General features: G+C 37.2%; 1 protein-coding gene across 2 annotated transcripts in view; it reads left to right on the forward strand.

The window, feature by feature from the left end:
* The first annotated feature begins 13864 nt into the window (after positions 1-13864).
* Positions 13865-15258, forward strand: part of ADD3 (adducin 3) — a 111862-nt gene continuing 110468 nt past the window's right edge. The window contains exon 1 of one of the 2 annotated variants that reach the window (XM_016145696.2): positions 13865-14157. The gene's annotated coding sequence lies outside the window, so the exon portion shown is untranslated. The remainder of the gene's footprint in view (positions 14158-15258) is intronic. The other variant, XM_016145702.2, reaches the window with a different exon arrangement.

Here is a 15258-nt window from a genome sequence, read left to right on the forward strand (position 1 = left end):
GTTTCACTTACCAACATGAGTGAGAAAGGGTACATACATTAAATAAAGCACAAAAGCTAGCAAAACCAACCTATGACGTTAGAAGTCACGATAGTGGTCAACAAACAAGTACACGAAAAGGTGCTCGGCATCACTAATCATTAGGGAAATGCAAATCAAAACCACAATGACATATCACTTCACACCTGTTAGGATGGCTATTACTAAAAAAAAAAAAAAAAGTGTGGAAAAAGGATAAAAGGATCCTTAATATACTGTTGGTGGGAATGTAAACTGGTATAATGCCTATGGAAAACAGTATGGCAGTTCATCAAAAAATTAAAAATAGAACTACTGTATAATCTAGCAATCCCACTTCTGGGTATTTATCCAAAGAAATTTAAATAAGAATCTTGAAGAGTACCTGCATTCCCATGTTCACTGCAGCATTATTCACAATCGCCAAGATATGGAAACAACCTAAGTACCTATTGACAGATGAATGAATAAAGGAAATATGACATATATATGTAAATATTGAATGAGTATATGTGTGTGTGTGTGTACACACACACACACACGCACACACACATATACATACAATGGAATATTTTCAAACCTTAAAATGATAAGTAAATCCTCCCATTTGTGACAATATGGGTGGACCTGGAGAACATTATGTTAAATGAAATAAGCCAGACACAAAAAGACAAATACTGCATGACCTCACTTATATGTAGAATCTAAAATATAGTCAAATCCCTAGAAGCATAGAGTAGGATGGTGGCTGCCAGAAGGAGAAATGGGGGAGGTGATCATCAAAGTGTACAAAGTTTCAGTTCTGCAAGATAAGCAAGTTCTGAAGATCTGCTATACAGCACAGTTTCTATAGCTAGTAATATTGTATTATATACTTAAAATTGACTAAGAGGGAATATCTTATGTTAAATTTTCTTACAATGAAAAAAAAAAAGATAATTATAATAAAGGAGGCAGGAGGAAACTTTGGGAGGTGATAGATATGTTTATGGCCCAGATGATGGTGATGGATTCATGGTGTATGCTTATCCCCAAACTCATAGAGTTGTATATGTTAAATATGGACAGCTTTTTACATGTCAATCATACCTCAACAAAGTGATTAGAAGGAAACAAGAAGTCATGATAGCAGTTCCTAGCAGGGGTGAGGAGCAGTAGTGACTGGTAGGGATAGTGAAAGGGGCTTCTGGAACACCGTTAATATTCTATTTCTTGATCCGGGTGCTAGTAAAATTGATGTGCTCAGTTTGTGAAAATCCATCAAGATGTACACTTATATTTGGGGGACTCTTCTCTATGTCGATTCCTTCAATAAAAATAAACACAAACAGCATTAGTATGATAGTCTCTTTTTAATGTATCTCTCACTTGTCCCCCTCCACAACCCCAGTCATCTTCCCCAAGATCCAGCCATATCAGGTGACTCAATGTTCTACAAACATAGTATACTTCTTATTTTTTCATGATGATACTAACTTTGACAGAAAGCCCTTCAGTGGCAAGTTGATTTATCCTTTGAGAATCTGCTCAAATATCGCCTACTCCATGAGATTTCTTCCTGACACTCCTTGGCAAAATTAATTGTTCATTTCTCTGTGCTTTCACTGTACTTTGTAATTCATTCCCTATAGCTGCAGTAGCCAGATTGTCGATATTAAACAAACAAACAAACAAACAAACAGGAATCTTGGTCTGAAAAGTATGAGCTATACTTAAAGGGTCAATAAGATACAACTCTAGAATCAAGAATGGCCTAGAACATCCAGGCTCTATGTAAAATGTTGTATTATAGTAATTTCTTTGGATTTGTGTCTCCATCCAGACCAGAGGTCCTTAATCTTTTCCGTGCCATGAATCCCATTGGCTGACAGATGAAGCCTATGGACCCTTCTTTTGGAGTAAATTTTTACTGAAGTACAACTCCAAATGCATAAATTATAGAGGGATAATTAACTCAATGAATTCTACTAAGTGAATGTACTCACATTGCTAACATTCAGATCAACAAATAACCCCAAAGCTCAGCACAACCCTCACAGCCACCACCCCATGAAAGAGTAAATGCTGTCTTGACTTCTAACGCTGGAGAATTTTTAGCCTGCTCTTAAACTTTATGTAAATTGAACTATCCAGTATGTTCCCTTTTGTGTCTGGTTTCTTTTTCTCAATCTTATGTTTGTGAGATTCACCCATGTTGCTGAATGTAGCAATTGTTTATTCATTCTCATTGCTGGTAGCATTGCATTGTATGAATGTACCACTACTGATTTATTCATTCTTCTGTAGATGAACATGTAGTTTGTGTTCAGTTTTTCATCCTAATGAATAGTGCTATTATGGACATCCTCATACAAGGTAAATATATGTTATGTACCCATTTCAGAATACTGTTTTTAAATGCATACAATAAAATACATAGGAACATAAAGTAATTAAGCTAATTTATAGTTTTAAAAATATAAAACAAAATTTTAAATACAGTTTTGTATATGTTTCCTTGTTAACACAATTCTCAGATCTAGCAGTGAGTCTAATAACTATTATAATTTTGAAGTAATGATATACATAAATGAGATTTCAAAATTTTTCTAAAACTACAATATGCTTTGAAAGTGTCCATGACTTCTGTTGGTGACAGTCACATATATTGTGAATACCTCTGTGATTTGTTGTATAAGTAAATTCATGATTGAAGGAAAGTTAAATTTCAGTTAGAGGTCAGTGAACAATAAGATGTGATTCCCGCCCCCCCCCCCCCCACACACCCTATTCAAGTTCAGGAAGTCCCAGAATTCACCTCTGATCTAGATTTAATCCCCTTAAAAGCAAGGATCATATCCTAACCATATTAAAATTTCAGAATGTGACACATGACTTGGCACACAGTAAGTGCTCAATAAATTTCTATTGCATATAAATTCCTGACTGGTAATAGCAAACTTTAGTTGAGCATGTAATACATGCTAGGTATTGTGTTATGCTCTTTAAATGTTCTTCTAAAAATCCACACAACAACGTTTTGACTACTGCCTCTGTCTGATAGATGAGGAATGGAGCCTTGGATAGGTTACGTAACTTGTCAAGATTTTACAATCAGTAAGTAGCAGGCCCAGAATTCAAATTCAAGTGTTTTTGATCCCAGGGTCCCCAGCTGACCACTAGCCTCTATGTTTTACTGTTGACAACGGAATGAAGAAATAAGTGAATAACTGAATGAATAAATGAATGAACTTAACCAGTCACACCTTCTAGTCTCCTAATTCTTACAAACTGGTAGAACGATTTCAAGAAGCAGCTGGTGGGAATTAGTGATACAGTCTGGTTGTTGAAGAATATCATTTTATGTGAGGCAATTTGACCCCCTGAAATAAACATGAAGTAATGTGGCAAACCCAAGTAATCATCAACATTGTTCTTTAGTCAGCTGAACTGACATCTAGCAAATGTTAAGATGACAGATGTTTACAGAGCTAAGCTTTAGAAGGCAAGCTCCTGGGCCAGAGCTTTATTCATAGTAACCAGCTCTTGACTCCAAGTACACATCTTAGGTTGCAGAAAATTATCTGATGACCAAATCTCACCTCCTTTCAAGGAAAACGCTTGTAATATTCACACTCCACTTAAAACGTTTTGCCCTATCTGAAGTCCAGTGGAGAAGTATAAAGGAACCCCAGGATGTCAGGGGTTCCAGATGCTTTCCTTGCCTTAAGGGCTTGAATAGATAGGTGTCTTTCTAGGGATTTAAACAGGATGGTCTTCCAATTCTGAGGTTCTTTTTATCCAAGGGAAACAGAATAACCTTATGCATTTCTGACAGTCTCCATGTGTGGGTGCCTGAAATTTAAGGAAAGGTAACTAAGTGCTTAAACATATGTTTTGAACTTAGCTATTATCACTTCCTTGTTCAATTATGTGAATAATACTTACCCATGTAAAAGCACATATATAAGCATTTAAAGTAAAATATCAAAGTGTCCCTCGCCCTCCTAATCCCACTTCTCAGAAGTGCTGTTAACATTAATAATTTCAAGTATAGATTTGCAAACTTTTTTCTAAATATATACAATATATATTTATATCTATATGTATCTATATGTACACATATATATACACACACATATATACTTACATATATACAAATATGGCATTGCCTTTTGCACATTGTTCAACAACATACTTTTATTCTTATATGTCATGAATGACAAGCCATGTTAGTATATCAAAGTCAACATTATGTTTTATTAAGGCTGCATAGTATTCTATAGTGTGGGTCTATTGTAATCATTTTTACTGTTCTCTTATTGAAAGATAAAGATTGTTGTTTCTTTCGTTTACTATCAGAAACCACATGGCAGTGAACATCCTTATAACTATCTTGTTTAAATGCTCGTAAAAAGATTTCTATAGAGTAGCTTCTTTTAAGTAGATTTTCTTGGTCAAAGAGTCACGTTTTAATTTTTGATAGTGATGGCCAGTTTCAAAAGGAGGCACTTTGACACTTCCATTCCTAAGGGAATTTTCTATGAGGTTTCCACAGCTCTGGGTTACCTCAGTCCTAAACTCACAGAATTCTTTTTCACTCCAGTGAAATTAACATGTTCTCTAAACTGTGACAATCTCTCCTCAATGCACATTTTAGCTCCTATGGAAACTGTTTTTGTTTCAAAAGTAAATAATTTCCATGCAGCAAAGCTCAGAAGCCCCTCCAGCTGCAAAGTAAAGATTAAACTCCACTTCTACTGTGGACATTTTTCCTAACTGATCACCATACATGTACCTACAACTTCACGAAGTCCATGTTCCAGCTTCCTTCTCCTTTTTGTACAAGCAAAAGAACATGAGAACTTACCAGAAAGGGAAATATATAGGAAATGATTATTTATTTAGGACTGGAACAAGGGGAAAAGTTAAGAAAATTTCAGAACAAATTATTGTAATAAGAACCTGAAATCCTGCCATAAACTCCTCAGGCCTCAATAAATATTGACTTTGTTATAGTCTAAGAAAAAGAATCCTCTTGGTCTTCTTATTAAGCACTCTCTATGTAAAGGTATTTTACATAAATTATCTCTTAATTCTCCTAACAAACTCGTAGGGTAGGTTGCAATTTTTCCATTAAACAAATAAGGAGAATGAGCTCATAGAACTGATGCAATTTGGGCAAGATTTCCCAGCTACTTAAGTGCTTAAGATGGGGTCCACACTTAGGCTCACCTGATTCTCTTTCCACTGTACTATATTATCTTTCTTGCCATCCAAGTTTCCAACTCAGAACTTCAAAAGAAAGAAGGAAGATCAATGAATGGAGGTCCTGAGATGAAGAACTTAGCTCAGCATGAAGAGGTTACAGAGATAAGGCGTGTCCTTTCATGGGAGGTTGAGTGATTGGTGATCTGCCAGGAGTAGTGTAGATGAAATTCCTGCGGTGGATCAGAAGCTGGATCAAATGATCCTTTCAAGTCCACAAATGTATAATTTGACTCCCCCACCCACATTACAGATAGGAAAACAGGTTCAGAATCATTAAGTGACTTGCTCAAGTTCACAGCTAACTAATGTAGAACCCAAGCATCATGGCGACTCTTCTCTTGATCTCTCTACTAGAACATAAGATTTAAGAACTTCTCGCTTTTTGTTTACATAATTTTGAATCCCTTTGCTCATTTGTTGGTGACTTTGGCTAACCTATGTTCCACTTTGATATCCTACAACAATTATATGATTAGGGGCAGGGAGAGTCATGCCTTTATTTTCCCCTCCTGTCTCTTCTAAGAGCAAAGGCACAAGGGGCAGGACCATTTGGTGTCACTGTATAATCCTTTTTTTTAATGCCTTGGATTCCTAATCCAGCAATAAAAGTATTAATGTTGTATATAAAAAAAAATGTAATGACATGAGGGAAGGAGAGCTGGCTTACTCCCAGAAAATACAAAGGCCAAGCCCAACCAGAGGTACATCTTGTAAAAACTCTGACAAATTTTTAAAAAGCAGTCAGGATTAGATCAATTCTACATCCCATTTCATGGAAAATAAAGAGACTAGGAAGAGTCCTCAAGAAACTACCTCCTCTCTGGGCTGCAGAGAGAATGGCTCAGAAAATTCATACCATATTTGAGGAGCCCCTAAATATTTGAGAAAAGGTTGTTTGATATATATGCCATTTCCCTTCATACCTAGGTTATTTCCAGATGCAAATCCCATGCTGGTCTCTCAACTACCTCCCAGGCGAAGAAGTAAAAACCACCTATCAGAAAAAAGAATCCACTTTTCTGAGAGAGAATGCCACTCATTTCCCCAGCTTAAATCCACTGGGACAAAGTCTAAACTTTGGGACATTTGAAAATCAAGATCTTGTGTGTGCAGTTGGAGACTTGATTTAGATTAGATCCTGAAATTGTTACTACCCGACTTAATGTAAAATCTGGGTAAGTAAATTTCTGTCATGGCTGCTGGAAAGGCTTGTCAATTAGTTAACAATTAACATCCAAGCAATTTGGTTTCTGGAAAGCCTATTTATTTTGATTCCCTGGTCCAGGTAGTTTTCAAAATGTAGTTTTAAATATTCCAAGCGAGGGTTAGAAGGGCCTCAAATGCTGGTGGAAGGAAGGACCAGGCTCTGTTTCAGCAATTGGCCAAACAGTGTTAGAAGATGGTCGGAGAAGGGTTGCAAGCCCAGATTCTGGAGCCATTTTTATTATCTGGATTCCAAAGCCAACCTCTACCATTTACCAGTTCTTTGGGGAAATGATTAAATTTTTCAGTGCCTCAGTTTCCTTGTTTCTAAATAGGGATAATAAGATGGTAACTCATGGGGTTGTTGTAAAGGCTAAATGAGATATTTACATTATAAAGCACTTTGAATAATACCTGGCACACAGTAAGTGCTGGGCAAATGTTAGTAATAGTATTTTATGTTTCAGTGATGAGCATGATTCCCACCACCATTTGAAATTTTGAAAACGATTGGCCATGCAAACTTTATGCACATTTATATCCAGATTGTGTTGTTATGTTTAGTTTTCACGAATAGCAACTAGTATTAAGATAAAAAATAATTAACTAGACCGATTTTTACATTTGATCTTCGTTTATACTGCACATAATCTGCAAGTGATTAGATTTCACTTTTATTACTCCTCTCAAACTATCACATGCTCCTTATCTCTCCTTAGGTGTGGTTTGCACTTATTATACTTTGTTAAGCATCCTAACCGCTGTGACTTAGTTTCAGTAATCACGAGGAATGAGGTTGTGAGAAACTTGTTTTATGTCAAAGAATATTGCTTATAAGATGCAAATTAAGTCATTAATTTCTTAAAGTCTTTAAGATAGGTCTTTTCTAAAATGGGGGGAAGGGAAAGGTCAACAAATGACTAGGATTTAACCCAAATGATTAAAAGGACAGGATGTTCTTATTTTCCCCTAGGGGCCACAGAAGGAAATGAGAACTAAATTTAATATTGTGAGTTCTCATGTTAATAAATTGATGTCTTAGGTTTATATGTCCTAGTAATTATGCCCTGCTTTGGAAAGGCTTACCCTGAAAGTTTAGTCTGAAGATAGAAATTAAGGAGCTGGGAGAGCTAAGTAGAAACTGTGAAATAAAAGTATTGCGTTTTCAGCAATGTATTTATGTGTCAACTCAGGGCAAATTTGTGAAGTGGAATTTATGTGTCATGTCCCAGTCATCCTCTTAACTTTCTACCTCAGTGGTAGAACTGATATCAAGCCATGAAGCTCTTTCACTCTCTTTGGCCTGATGAAGTGTGCTGTTCAGGCTCTGCTATCAGACATTTACACTTTAGTGAAAACTTAGGTCAATGTGTTACTGCTCCCAGGAAGGATCTGTTTTAAAAACTTTACCTCTAATTACAGATAGCAAGGTTTTTAATTGCTGTATCATAGATTATATTGCAAGTAACTGAGACCACTCTAACTTAACCAAAACAGGAATTTATTATAAGAATAAGGCTTGTGGCTTACAGAATGGAGAGAAAAGCTGAAGAATCAGCTATTGGAAAGATTAAAGCCAAGACAATTCTGCGAGATCCTTGTAGCAGTATCTAACCACATTCTCCTCAGGGACCTCCCTAAGGATAACTCTGATTTTCTTAAGTCTCTATGTTACTCTACTAGAGGTTCAGATGCTAGAGCAAGCATATCTGGTTGGTCCAGCTTGGGGCTATCCCTTGCTAAGGGGGAGAACAGGGCATCAAGACTGCACCAATGGGGTGAAAAGTTTTCCACAAAGAAACACCGAAGCATTCTTACTGGAAAAGGAAATAGATGCTATGCCATCATCACCAAGTAAAGAAATTTCACACACCTGGAAATAGGTGTGGGACACATTTTGGAGCTGTGGTAAAGGGGGAGGACTGTCTCAGCACTTAGGCAGCCATCCTTCTTCATATGAAGGTCCCTTCTAAGACTTCTTCCTGGTCTCCAATGATAGTGTATCAGTCAAACGAGATAGGGACCCCAGGATTCTTTCAGCGGTTTTCTCTTGAGAGCTTTTAAATTACCACCTTATGATCTGGCTGTATTTGAAAGTACCATTAAATTCTTAATATCATACTTTGTAGCCTTTTGGGATGGTGCTGAAATATAGTTTCTAAGGTAAATATTTGAATGAACACTAATATATTTAAACTACTGGTTTACACTGTAGACCATTGCCCATCTACAGTGCTGGCCAAATATACAGTTTCCTGAGTGCAACCCCCAGATTTACTAAAGCAGAGTCCTGGAGCGGGGGGTGGGAGGATGGGGAGGGAATTAGGATACGGGCTGATTCTAAACTTTTAATAAGCTACCCAGGTGGTTTTGGTATACACTTAAGTTTGACAATCACTGAACCAGTCTCAACAAATCCTAATATTTATTGAGCACATACTCTGTACCAGTCAGTGTTCTACACTTTAGGGGAAAAACAATGAACATGATAAACAAAGTTCTTTCTCTTTTGAAGGTTCTTAGGGTGAGGAAATTAATGATGAACAAGCACAAAAAAATTAACGAGGTAATTATAGAGTGGAATAAGTACTCTGAAGAGAAAAAGGTGGTGATATCAAGCTTAACAGGATCAAACAGAAGTGTTGACTTCTACCTGTCATACCATTTCTTCTTAAGTCTTCTCTATCTCAAATAACTGTGTCCCTATCCCCTTAAATGCTCAGGCCAAAAGTCTAGAAATCATTCTGAATTGATGTCTCTCTTTTTCTCCTTTTCTTTACCTGTCATGTGCACTCTATCAGCTAGTTATGTCAGCTCTACCTCCAAAATATACTCCAAGTCTGTTCACTTCTCCTCATATACACAGCCACCCTTACAAGAAGACCCCATTTCCTCTTGTATGGATAACTTTAAGGCTTCCTAACTGACTTCCCTGTCTCTAGTCACATTTCTCTAGAGTCCATTCTCTGCGCAGCAGCCAAGAGTGAAACTTCAAAAACATAAATGAGACCCTATCCCTCCTTTACTTAAAACCTCCCAAAAAGTCAAACTCTCACTCTGGTCTACCAGATCTACATGATCTAGCACCCGCCCAGCTCTCTGGTCTTTCTCTGAGTCCTTCTCACATAATGAAAAAGGACCTACCTACGTTTCACTCATCGTGCATTGTTTCTATAGGATAGCAGTGCCGAAATTTAGGTGTACAGGAGAGTCCCTTGGGGTGCTTAGAAAAACCTCTCAACCCGGCAGCCTACCCTAAAAGATTGTAATTCAAGGACGGGGCCCAGAGTTCAGTATTTTAGGAAATTCCTAAATCATGACTGTTAGAAAAGGGAGGTAGAGAATGGAGTCTGTTGCAGATAGTTTCTGATCACATTCTAGAAATAGTACCATAAGGATTAAAACAGCCAGTTTTAAAATCATATGATTCAGACAAACATACAAAAAAATTAGCAGCTGAAACCTTAAGGCATCCGACCATGTGATGAAAAGATACATAGGTAAACTGACATAATTTAGGTTTCATGTAGCAATTGTGTGCTTCGTATTCATTTTGCAGTTTCTCTACACAGAAAGTAATAAATTGATTTTGTATGAGTTTTTATGTCCTACTTAAGAGTGGGCCTCTCATTTGGAGTACCTTATTTATAGCAGTTGTTTATTTATAAGTTGTTTGTTTATTAGCAGTTATTTATTTAGTTATGATTATTTTAAAAGACCAAATGAAAAATAAACAAATGAGGATAAATACCTTAAAAGAGGAAAAAGAAGAAGAAGAAGAAGAAGAAAAAGAAGAAGAAGAAGAAGAAGAAGAAGAAGAAGAAGAAGAAGAAGAAGAACAACAACAACAACAACAACAACAACAACAACAACTCTGAGGGTGACATTTCATTAATATTACAAAAATTTATCAGGCCCAATTAAACAGTTGTATAAGGACCTGTCAGGTATTTAGCTGGGGTAATTCCTTTAAAATAAACCATATAGGTCACATAGTGCTAATAACATATGTTGATGAATCCTTGAGTATTGCCCTGATTAGATCTCCTTGGGGAATGGAGAACTCATTAGCATGAGTTCCCTGTCAGTCCTTCCTTCTCTGTTCCCCAAGTACTTTCCAGATGGGCTTGGCATAAAAGGGTGATGGAAATGTATATAGCACGGCCAAGCTTCAAATGAATGGCTCATCTAACCCCGCTGATTAAATACATGGCATTATGCAGTCTGAAAAGGCTGTTGTGCTTCATTGACTTTACTTTTCTATCTAAAAGCTCTAAAAAAAAGAAATTTGGGGGAAGGGATGAGGGAAGGCTTTCTCAATAAATATTTTGATCTTCATATTCAACTGCAGAGGCGTATTTCCCAGCCCAGGAAAAAGACTCTGAGGTGAGAAGTTGTGAAATTGGGAGCAGCAGGGTATGTGTGTAACATCACCTGATGGAGAAAGATAAACCTGTTTGCTTTCCAAAACAATAAATAGTAAAACAGGTTGCTTAGGATAAAGTCCCTTGAACTAGATAATTGATTTTAAGTACATCTGCCTGTAATAATATTTTATATTTACATAGTGCTTTGAAAATTTCAAAGCATTTTTATATTTATTATTTCATTTGAACTTCACAGTAACCCGATGAAGTAGGTACACCACCCTCACTTAAAAGGTGGCTAAAGTGAGGTACAAGAGTATCAAGAAACTTGTTTGAGGTCACATAATTAGTTGATGGCACCGCTAGAACTAGAGCACTGGAATTTCAAAACGTAAGCCTGTGTTTTCTTGTCAGAAAGTGTTGCTTGATCTACTCAGAGTTCATGTGGAGATTTGTGGCTACAATTTAATTGGAGAACACAAATCAGGCATGCCTAAAGAGCTATACAGAAAGGAGATTGTTTCTCTTAGATCATAACTGTGTTAGAAAAGAGAGGTAGAGGATAGAGTCAGTTGTTTTAGACAATGCAAATTTCAAACAAAAATACTTTGTAATCTGTCTCTGGGTATTTTGGGGGTTATTCATTCATTAATTTGAGTATTCATGTTTAAAGTATCTGTTAAGCGTCTTTATATAAGTGACCTTGCTTGGTGATTTGGGGAAGATACAAAGAAATGCATGTAATTTGGGGACTTTGCTTTGAATTATACGAATAATTGCCATTATAGTCATTGGCCATTACCAGCTGGTAATGGCCAATGAAATAAAATGCCTTCTTTGCAGAAGACCAAGATAAAAACAAAACAAAACAAAACAAAACAAAACAAAACAAAACAAAACGAAGAAACTAGGCAACTAATTTCCTTAAATTCTCTTCCTGTAGGAGGCATCTTTAAAAAAACAAAATTAAGGTGATAAATTGTCCTTCCAGGTCTACAAAATACCAAATTTGCTATGTCATCTAATATAACACAGACTTTACCTGTAACACCCCACTTGAAACTAGGGAGAGTGGGCTTACATTAGTGCCAGGTACCTTATCAGGAATACCAGACCCAGCTTTAGGGGAAAAGGTTAGTACCTCGCCTAAAAAGCAACTTCCAAATAGCATCTCTGAAGGCCAGGGTTAATTCTCTACAGTAGTTTCTCCTCATGGCTCCAAAATGAACTTTTTCTCTTGGCAGGCACGCTTGAAGATACAGACAAAAGGGAGCAGAAGCTCCAATGGGCATAAAGAAACTGACAAGAGTTGAAGGTCCTGTCATTCTAGTGGAACATAAGCAAAATCTGCTAATGAACGTTCTAAGTTTCCTTGGAGGTCGCTTTTTCTTTTTTTTTTTTTTGAACACTTCCGTAAACAAATTTCTTTCTTTCTAGCATAAACACCTCCAAAACCAAAGGCAAAATTTACGCTAATTTTCACACATTATAAGTGCTTGTTTGATATATTTCTTTAGTTTATACTACATGTACACAAATAGTGTCATTGAGTGAAATTACATTTTTTTGTTGTGGTTGTGACAGGTCCTGCTCAGGCCCTAATGTGGGTATCTGAAATAGTATGTATGTGAAAAGTGGAGACTTAGAGTTAACCCTACCTCTGTCTCTAACTTTGGCACCATTTCGGGTCTCTGGGTTTTCAATGTTTCCACTTGGGAAATTACAAGGTTGGAGTTGGTGAGCTCTAAACTCTGTTTCAACTCTACCTTCTAGTGATGCTCTAGTTTTAAAATACTTTTTGTTGCTATTAAACACACATTATGAATTCCAGTCAATCAATATCCTTAGCAATATAGTAGGGTCCTGCTTCAGGAAAATTGCTCATAGTTGGGGTACAAAATGATCAGTCAGGTAAAATAAAGTTTATTCACTTTATAAAAATAATCATTTTGCAAAATCCTGAATAGTGGTACACAACAAGCTCTGGTTATATATTTAAAATAAAGATTTATTTTTAATCCAAGTTTTCAGGAAAAGTAATTTAGAGTGAGATATACATGCGTTAAACTGCGATAACGTAAATGTATAAATATCACAAAATCATAGTATTTTGGAAAGCTAAAATAAAATTTCAATTCAATGTTCTCATTTTACAAAATAGAGAACTATGGAACAAAAAATTAACTAACTTGCTCGAGATCACACAGGTGGTTAAAAGACTGCAAAGTAAACAAATTGCAGAATATTTTCCATATTTTTCTCTATTCATATTTTGAAATCAAACCTCTACATTAACCTATGAACAAAAAAAAATTACACATGTTCAGTGCTTAAGTCAAAGAACATCGTTAAAAATAAAATTTAAAGTTAAAATTTAAAGTCACATTTTAATAGTCTTAATAGAAGATTCACATGCATTTAAAGTAAGTTAATCTGCTTATGAGTTTCTTAATTTTGCTGACCTCTGAACTGCCACTGATATACCATAGCACTCTGCTATTAGTTTCTAAAATTATTTTAGATTTTTTTTTGGTTTTTCTATAAATGATTTGTGATTTGTATAACATGAGTACAGGTTGGCCTCTGTCTATAATGTATTTTCTAACTGATACCGAAATTCCAGGTGTGCTTATAAGTGTTAGTAGGAGTTGACTCCATTGCTTCCAGTCACATAAATGAATTTTATTTTATTATTTTCACATTCTTGTATTAAATACTAAATGATCTCCCTTTATCTAGTTATCATTTAGGTGCAATGATCGAAAATTAAATATTAACACAAACTAGTGATCACTTTCAAGGCTTTATTTTTTCCATGGACCCAATGTTTGAATTTAGCAGAGCTCTTTAAAACTAGTGCTTCCAGCATTTCATTGACTCCCACTAAATCGGTTTCCCTCCATCGCTTAGTTAATTTTAACTTTGACCTCCCACAGCTGTAATGCTTTACTCAGTCCAAGAACACTCCCTGCTTCCACCCTTTCTGCTTCTTATGAAGCAATAGTGGAGAGGAAAAACAAAACCCATTCCTTTAAGAAAGATTCCGCCTCCTCTCTTATAAGCAAGCGTCTCATGCTAATTGTGGAGTCTCTACTAAGTCACACACTTTACTACTCAGCATTGGGAGAAGCTGCTGCTGCTGTTGCTGCTGCTTCTGGCTGCTGCTGCTGCTGCTGCCGCCGCCACAGCCGCCGCTGCCGCTGTCGCTGCCACCGCGGGTCTGAGGCTGCAGAGGGTTTCTGTGCAGCGCCGCAGAATCCACACCTAGAAGACACACGTCTACTACCGTGGACACAAGAAAGCCTTGGATCCTCAGCAGGTAAGCAGATTTTTTATCTGTTTTGCCCAAACACTGTGGGAAAGGGAATGATTATGGAAAAGATTGCTCATCAGACATGCTTAAAATGGATTGTGTTAATTTGTCTCCCTTTGATAAGGGGGTCTAGATTTGTGACTGGCAAATGCCCTGTATAGTGGAGACCGTTGTCTAATATGTGTCCTTAACATACTCCCCCCGCCCCCCGTTCATAAAAAGGCTAACCTTGATGCATTCAAAGCTTTTCATTTTTTGCTGTTTAAAATGCCAGAAAACATCCAGCCACTCCCAGTATCTCTCTCAAATACTGCAGATATTTTTAAATGCCAAATAAAAATGACAGGCTGAGCATTTTCTAAGTATTTTCTCCCCAAAGCCAGAAAGCCTTCCCCCACGATCCTTTAGGGGTATTTAAAAAATCATAAGGCATAGTTAGGTTTTGAGCAGATGGGAGATGATGGTAGACTAAAAATTTCTGTAGCCTTAGTCCAGTGGAGAGAGAAAACGAGGATAAATGAATCACAGTTTGTGCCAAGACAAGATTCATTTTCTACACTTCATATGTGGGAAGAGGAAACTACATTTTAATTAGCACATTTTAAGAGAAGAGGGAGGGGATGAAGACGAGGGGATGGGTGTCAAGTATTTGAGGGGGAAGAGTCTGCAGAGGAGGAAGGAAATGAAATGGACTGTCGCCAGTGCCTTGGAAACGGAGGGGGAGCTAGGGTGGGGAATGAAGTTTGTTGTGTGTGTTAGGGTGAGGTTGACCCAAGGGACCGTGGACAACCATGGCGTTCGGAGGGGTGTGCTTGCGAATGGATTTGTGCGGGTGGAGGACTTGCGTGCGGGAGGGATGGGTGGTCTATTTCAAGAATAGGTTGGGGTAAGAAACGTGTCTGGGCGGCGGGGGCGGGCGGCTCAATGTCACCTGTGGATAGATCCACCTCCCTGCAATTGCGTCTTGCAAAGTTTCCCAGGACCCGGATTCATTTTGAAGGCTGGCGGTGCTTCGACGTTTCCCCTCCAGGTCAGCTCTCATAAAGTCACAAGGTCAGGGGAAAAGTTCGGGTGAAGACCCCTGACGGGTCAAAGTGTAGCAGAACT

This window comes from Rousettus aegyptiacus, unplaced genomic scaffold (genome assembly GCF_014176215.1).
Source record: "Rousettus aegyptiacus isolate mRouAeg1 unplaced genomic scaffold, mRouAeg1.p scaffold_m13_p_6, whole genome shotgun sequence".
Lineage (NCBI taxonomy): Eukaryota > Metazoa > Chordata > Mammalia > Chiroptera > Pteropodidae > Rousettus > Rousettus aegyptiacus.